This window comes from Vigna radiata, unplaced genomic scaffold (assembly GCF_000741045.1).
Source record: "Vigna radiata var. radiata cultivar VC1973A unplaced genomic scaffold, Vradiata_ver6 scaffold_259, whole genome shotgun sequence".
NCBI classification, from domain to species: domain Eukaryota; kingdom Viridiplantae; phylum Streptophyta; class Magnoliopsida; order Fabales; family Fabaceae; genus Vigna; species Vigna radiata.
Window position 1 is genome coordinate 240,657 of NW_014544144.1, and position 8,256 is coordinate 248,912.

The following is an 8,256-nucleotide window of genomic DNA, read 5'->3' on the forward strand; positions in this document are numbered from 1 at the left end:
AAAACAGTAAAAACGAAACTGCTACAGTAAATACGAAAATTCACGCTGGAATAGGACAGCTCTGACCTTTGCTCAATGTTTTATCCATAACTTTTTGTACAGAGCTCTAAATGAGATAAGGTTTTTTTTTCTGGAAAATAGACTCAAATATCTTTCATTTGACACATAAAACGTAGCATTTGGACCTCTGGTGTAGTTGCAGTTATTTTTTTAAAATCGAGTCTAGAGAGTNAAAATGCTAAACCAAATACTAGACTAAACAAATATCTAAAGCACGTGGGAAATTGGAAATGCAAGAAGTAAAGAAACCAAACAAAATAGACAATGAGTAAGAAAAACTAGCGACACTTAAATATTTATGCATTCTATGCTAAGAAAAAGGAACAACAAGAAATTCAAAATTAAATAAATGTGCCTCATGCAAATTGATCAACATGCACATCATTCAACAATTGGAATCCACACCATTTTACAATAAAAGAAAATTCCAACTTTGTGTGCATAAAAGGAAATTGAAGCAGCTTGTTTTCTAAAGGAAAAGAAAAAAATTGAAATAACCGTGATTTTTAAAAGAAAAACAGTGCAACTGTATGCTTTAATTTTAAAATGAAATTTGCCAAGAAAAGAACCATGGAATGTATGTCAGCTGTACCCTTAAGCACACATTTTCAAAAGCCAAACATCCTTAAAAGTAAAATTTACCGAGATCACTAAGATATTAATTGCAAAAGTGCTGATCAAAATAAAAAGGATGAGAATTAAAACAATGCTGTAGTTGCTGCCCAATTAATCACCGTCAATGCAAGTGTGACAGCCCCAAGCTTGAATCACCGTCAACAATTTTATCTTGCTGAAGTAAGTTATATGCTTCATAAATGACCATGCAGCTTCATTCAAGCACCGTGCACCTATGCCCCTATTCTCCTAATCTATGAGCTACCCAACTTTTTCCAAAATGAAATGCATAAATGAAACAACCGTGCAACACTCAGCAAATAATAAAACCACCGTCTCCAACTAGGATGTCACAGCAGCTACATGTGCTTCTCCAGCAAAATTAAAACCGAGAATTGATTCAAAAGAAACGTTCAAGGCAAAAGCAAAAAGGGAGAGTGCGGTTAGGAGCTTCCGTGAAGGTATTTTTCAGCTAGACTATAATATGAAAAGAGAATTAAATTGAAAGCAGCATGATGAAGCAACAATAAAAGGGAAAAATAAATTTCAGCTTCTTCATTCATCCATAATCTATGAGTATCCACATGGTTCCAGCAAGGAAAAAAAATTCTATCCCCTCTAAAAATCAATTCTGCCGAGAGAATGTCAATGTTAGAATGACGGCTGGTTGGTTTCCCTAGGATCATGTGTCCTAAAATTGGGGTGGGGTCCACCCTAAATAAAACCCTAGGTAGGACATGTGTCACCAAAATTTGGGCCCCAACATATTTTTAATGGCCCAATGTGCAAAGGTTGTCTAAAAAAAACTAGACTTTTAAATTACACATTGATTAATTCCAAACTACTAAATTAAAATATAACTAATTCTAAATTTTCCATATAGAGAGTCTTGAATTTATTTGTTGTCCTCCAAATGTCCCAAATTGTGTTTCCAAAATTTTCCCTGAAAATAATAATGCAAATAATTAGCTCAGAAAATTCAAATTAATTAAAATTAGAATTTCCGGTCAAATTAAGCATAATTAGGAAAAACGGGAAAATACCGGACAATTAAGCACAATTCCCTGATTAATTCTAGCACAATAGACTAAGCGAAATCAATAAAATATCGACTCATCAGCCCTTACATCATAGTGAGCTATCTTGCTTTCTTCTACTGTCCACTTAGAAAAATCTTTGGGTTTGGTCTTCCTATAATCTATCGTGGTTGGTTCATAGGGTCCATTGATCACGACATCCCATACACCTTTGTCTATTGATTCTAAGAAGATCTTCATTCTAATTTTCCGAAAATGATAATTCTCACCTGCAAATAAAGGTGACCTATTTGTGAATTCACCTTCTCCAAAGGTTTGAGATATACTGGCCATATTGGATCCGTTTAATCGATTATAATTTGAATACCCAACTGTGGTGCCAATTGTTAGAAAAATAGGAGGCCTTATATCTCAATCCAAGAGGGGGTGAATTGGATTTAAAGCTTTTACTAAAATATTTTTCAAATCTTTAAAGAGTTCTTAAATCTTGAAATCAATAACCAAAGATTAAATGAATCAACTAAGTAAAGAAATATAAAAGAAAGATCAAAGAACACCAAGATTTATACTGGTTCAGCTTCTCACAAGCCTACATCCAATCTTCTCCCAACAACCTGAGTTGAGAATACAATTAAACTCTCAATTGTTATCCTCACCACCCTCAAATCAAATTACAACATAAATAAGAGAGGAAAACACTCACTCTCACCCAATACAAGAGATGAAAATCCTAAATCTCTAACCTAGCCTACTCGCACAGGTGCTACACAATGTAGAAAGAATGATACACTGATCAAAACACACGCTTCCAATGCAAATATATCAGTAATAGTGAAGTCTACTTGATCTTGAATGAATCTTTGAATGTTTGATCACCAATGAAGATTGAAATCCTCCAAGAATTGTTCTTGAGAGACCTTATACCCAAAACTCAGAAAGTATGTTAGTATTTGAAAATTAAAACGTTAATGAAACAGGCCTCGCGTCTGGTTTATATAGAAAAACCAATTTTTGACCCCATTAATCTATTACATTATCAGCATAATCTATTATGTTTTTGCCTATATTTTAACATATTATTACACATGTGTAATCGATTATTTCAATATTTATGTCTATAACTGCTTCTTCTAACAAACAAATTTAACATATTAGGCTATTTGTATAATGGATTAGACTGTACTTTATGATTTAATCGATTATAGAACTTATGTAATTGATTATATTGCCACTTAGCCTATTTAGTCTTCCATTTGCCTTTCTTAACAAACTGTGTTACTTATATAACAATTTACGCCTTTCTCTCTATTTTAATCGGTTATGTAACTTATATAATTGATTATAACAGAGTGATTTCCCCCTATTTAGATTTCTAAGTGTTCTGGCTTAATCTAATGGATTATACACTTACGTAATCGATTATTATTACCAAAAACTAGCTTTTCAATATGTTTTAGGCTTATTTCACCAATCATGAATGGAATGGCACTAAAATCTTAATGATTTAAACATTTATTATGCCATTTTGTTGTGCAAAAATGATTAGAACCATTTCTAATCATTTAAACATATTCATCATAAAAAAAATATGCATAGAAGCTAGGCTCCCCCTATCAACACAATTGAGTATTCTCACAACTCTTGGTCTGAGTATTCACATAACTCCTGGTACTAGACTACAATGCCTATATTTTCACTGAGTATTTGCTCCACTCTTGGTACTAGACTACTGTGCCTAGATTTTCATTAAGTATTCACACCACCCCTAATACTAGATTACCACGCCTATATTTTCACTGAGTATCCGTACCACTCCTAGTACAAGACTATCGTGCCTAGATTTCCTCAACTCAAAATGACTTTAGTTGCTAGTATTTTAATTTTTTCTAGAACTACAATCAAAGATTGCTTGCAAGTCGTTCAGATTATTACTCTTGTAAAGAAGATGTAAATACAATATAAAACAGTCTAAACACTTGCAGATGTTTCTCTCTTTTCTCTTTCTCTCTTTATTACAACCAGTAAGCAACAATGAAACTTGAGAGTATATATTTTCTTCTCTTTTCTCTTATTCTCTTTTTCAGTTCAAATATGATCTTTTTCTTGAGTTTTTTCTTTTCCTATCTTTTATTTTTAAAGTCTTGTGTAAGCTTTCATCCTAAGTTGTTTTTATATTATTATCCTATTTTAATTTTATTTGATTAAACTTCAAAACATAAGAGTATTTAGGTATATAGACAATTTTATCTTAACAATAAGAACAACTAAATGACCGGAACATGAGAAAATTAAAAAAAAATGATAATAAATTTAAAAGAAAATACGAAAGCGTTGAGGATACACACTTTTAAAGCTAATGATCTCAACCATATGTAAAACTGGCATGAGCAAAAGCTTTTTATTGAGTAAAGCATCTAACAACAATAATTCATTTTTTGGATGAAGGGTAAGGAATAAGAGAATGAAGTACATGAATGTGAAGTTATTTAAGTCATTTATTTTTGTGCAATTTACATTCAAAATCACTCTTTCAAATAATGAGATCTGTTTAATAGAACAAAAAAGTTAATGCCTTTGGCCAGTTTTATCCTTATTATTTATGTAACCTTGTGTTCATTGTGATATATAAGGTTTTGTGATATTTTTTAATTAAATTTTATTTTTAATTTTTAAATGTTTAAAACACTAAATATTTAATAAAGGAAAATTGAGTAAGCATTTGGCTATTATATTTAAATATGACCTATATTTATTTATGTCTATCTACAAAAATAGAAATTTTTTTTATTATATTAACAAAAAATAATTTAAAGTGTTAATTTTAGAATAAACTTTTAATCAGTATATAAATTTTTGATTGACTAATTTATTATATTTAATATTATTTGACAAGTATTAAAGGATATATCAAATAAGATATGCAAAATCTCTCTCTATAGATAGATAATGTCACACAAACAAAATTATATTAAATCACTAAAGGTAAAAAATAGTATATTTAAATATAAGTAATTGGAGAGAAAATTATCTTAACTTCAAGTTTTATCATAAAACTTTATTTTTATTTTACTTTAACTTTAACATTTGATTTTACTTTAATTTATATTTTTAAAAATTATTTTTTACATAATCTAATTTACAAAATTAAGAATTATCATAAATATGAAATAATTTAAGAGAATTATTTAAACAAATACTCAACACACAATGAAAAAAAAACTTTTTAAGATGAGATAAATGAAAATAATTTTAGTATTTATTCATATTTGATCATAAATCAATACAATGACACTTTAATGATTATTTAAAATATTGCAAATTACCACATTCTTTCATTCACAAAGGGAACACTCGCTCATTCTTCATTCATTTCTCCCATTTTCCTTCGTCAACATAAATTTTCCCTGTATTTCTTTCTTTCTTTTCACTCACGTTTTTCATTTCTTAATCCCACCAATATAAGTATAATCAATCAACCAGATTCCTTAACTACAATATTTCATTCATTTCTAATCATTAATGACACATGAAAAGCTGTTACATGGTATTGGATGTAGACATAAAAAGCATCATATACTAGATGCCAATGGTTCTCAGTTACTTTTGTCAAACTTGCTTTCAAATTTCAATCAACTGTCAAGTTTAGAACTTATTTGCTTCTTGTGGTTACCCGTGAATTGAGGTGATAGCTTCTGATTCAAATTAAATTAACTAGACATCAAATTCGGCCAAATCAGTTTTTCTTTGTCAAAATTTGGGTAAGACAGATTAATCAAGTATTCTAAGTATCACTTTTTTGTTGTCATGTCTATTATTAGGTAACTGATCTGAATTTCTATCTTTCTAATTTTCAAATCAATTCTGGTTACGATTTGATTACTCCATTGACTTTATTTCCGAAATATGCCTCTGTTAATTCAACTTTAACACTTACATTGAATAATGCACAAACATAGAATAAAGATATACATTGAATAATGCACAAACATAGAATAAAGATATAAAGAATTGAAATATTAATATTCCTAACTCACTACAAAATGTATTACAGGAAAGGTTTATTTTTGACTGTTTTAAAAACCTTTCGAAATTTCCGGTGACTTTTATTAAAAAAGTTAATAAATTAAAAAAATTAATAAAAAAATTCAGCAGTTCAATTAGAAAACCAACGGTAAGACGAAAATGTTTTTCTATTTTATTTTTCTTCTCATTTTGGCATTGCGTTCATATTTTAGGTATTATTTTTCTAAAAAAAAACTTTTATTTTCCCATCTGGCTTATATGTCAAGGTTCGTCTTCCCTAAAAAGAGTTTGTGCTTATCTTCTTCTCCTTCACGAGTAGAATCACTATCAGCGAGTATGATGGTGACTAGTTTCACTCCCTACTCTTTCTTTTTCACTCGTGAAACAAAGAGTCAGAACCTTTCTTCACCTCCATCCACGAAAGCTCTTGTCCTCATCATGTCCAACACCATCGCATCTTTTCATAGTTGGCCATCGTATCTCCTTAATCCATGACTGCACATTTGTCAAACTGTTGAAGCCAATGTCACCCATATTTCGCTAATTGGGAACAACGTCATGGACAACAGTAATTGCTTTTGACCTCACCAACACCGTTGTGAGCTCCCTCCCTTTCTTCATTCGATTTTTTCATCTAGTAAGAGGGGTTTTGCTCCTTCTTCATTCTTCCCAAATCTGGTTTTCCATGGAGGATCTAACGAAACTATGTGTCATCACATTGTCAAAGTAATCATCTTGTGATGCAACATAGGAGTTTCATTTTGGCTTTAGGACAAAGAAGGTAGTAACAGTCTTTTTGTGTATGATATAAATTTTATGAAAAAGCATCCTATAAAACTCTTTTGGGTAATATGAATTTTATTCATTGAATCCTAACCTAACATTAATCTTACTCTATGCCCAGCCTTGAATTTTGTTATATTCATCCTCATGTTAAGTGGTATAATTTTCAAATTTGTAACCACTAATTGATTTTAAATATCATTTAAATTTTAGGAAATAAATGAAAAGAGATGTAAATTTTATTCTTCTTGTTTTTGTAGGCATCATACTACATGACTCATCGGAAATAATCTATTAAAAGGTTTAAAGAATAACTCTGATCTATTATTTTAAAGAGTAGAGTACCATATATACATACAAAGATTCTATAATTCTTCATCTATTAAAGGAATGACAAATGCACAAATATATACAAATTAAAATAATATCTAAATTATAACTAACAGAATATTTGATTACCTAATATATGTTAATAAAATATTTATCACATCTTAATAGCACTACTTAAGTTGGTTTGTGGATATCACACATTCCCAACTTGAATAGAGACTCATTAAACAATCTTCTTGACACTCCTTTGTTGAGAACATCAGCCAACTGCAATTCTGATCTTACAAAAGGAAATGAAATTGTTGGAAAAAAATGACTTAGTTTCAACGCCAAAAGGGGGGAGGAGGAGGGGGGGGGGGGTTGAATTGGTGTAAATAAAAAATCAGAGTCTTTTTTCGCAAAGTATAAAACTTTCAAAAGTTTCTTGAATCTCAAGGAAAAAGATAAATTAGTGTAGCGGAAAAATAATTGACTATGCAGAAAATAAAATCAATTTGAAAGTAACAGAGATAAGGGATAGAAAATTCAAACACAATTTTTATACTGGTTCGGAAAAACTGCCTGCATCTAGTGTCCTTCCTGTACCCAGAAGCAAATGCACTATAATGGTCAAGGTTTTTACAACAAGGTTTCTATAGAGACCTCTACGTCAAAATATAAAGCACCTCTTTAACCCTCTAAGCAAAATATAGGCATACAACACCCAAAGAACAACAGCAAAATATCCCCTCTCTTGTAGTCTTTGTCAACTTTGAACAATCCTCAAAGTTCCCAGAATGCAACACATTCTCTTCCTGTAATCACAACAGGGCAACCACAATCTTCTAAAGATTGAGAGAAGTAGATGATCACGTTTCAAGAACACCTTCAATGTGCAGTGTGATCAAGTTTTCAGCACGACAACCTTGCTCTTCAAGCAACTATCAAAGAGAGATCTCCACGGTCTCCTTGATGAGTTTCTTGGAGCTTTTCTCAGAGATCAATATCTGAATCAAAAAAATGAAAATGTTAGAATTACCAAAAGTCTCTATAGAATACAGAATTGCGTCCATATATAGTTTTCTGTAAAATAGATGCTCCTATAGTTGACTTCGCTACTAATACAGTCAACCTCACTCAGACAGTTATGACGATTATAAGAAGTTAACAACATTCAGACCAACTAAAATGATATCATATTTAATTAAGTTGACTAGCAATTAATGCTTGGTTAAACATTCAAAATATAGTCGTTATAGCTCACAAGCATCAACAGAAATTCTAAACATAACTAACTAAGTCGAGTAGCTTGCGCATACAATCGACTTTGACAATTCAACGAAGTTTTAGAAATCTTTCTTTGCAAAACACTCACAACACTGTTTTATAAAATCTGTGCAAAGTCACAAGTTTTAATCGACTTGCTTCA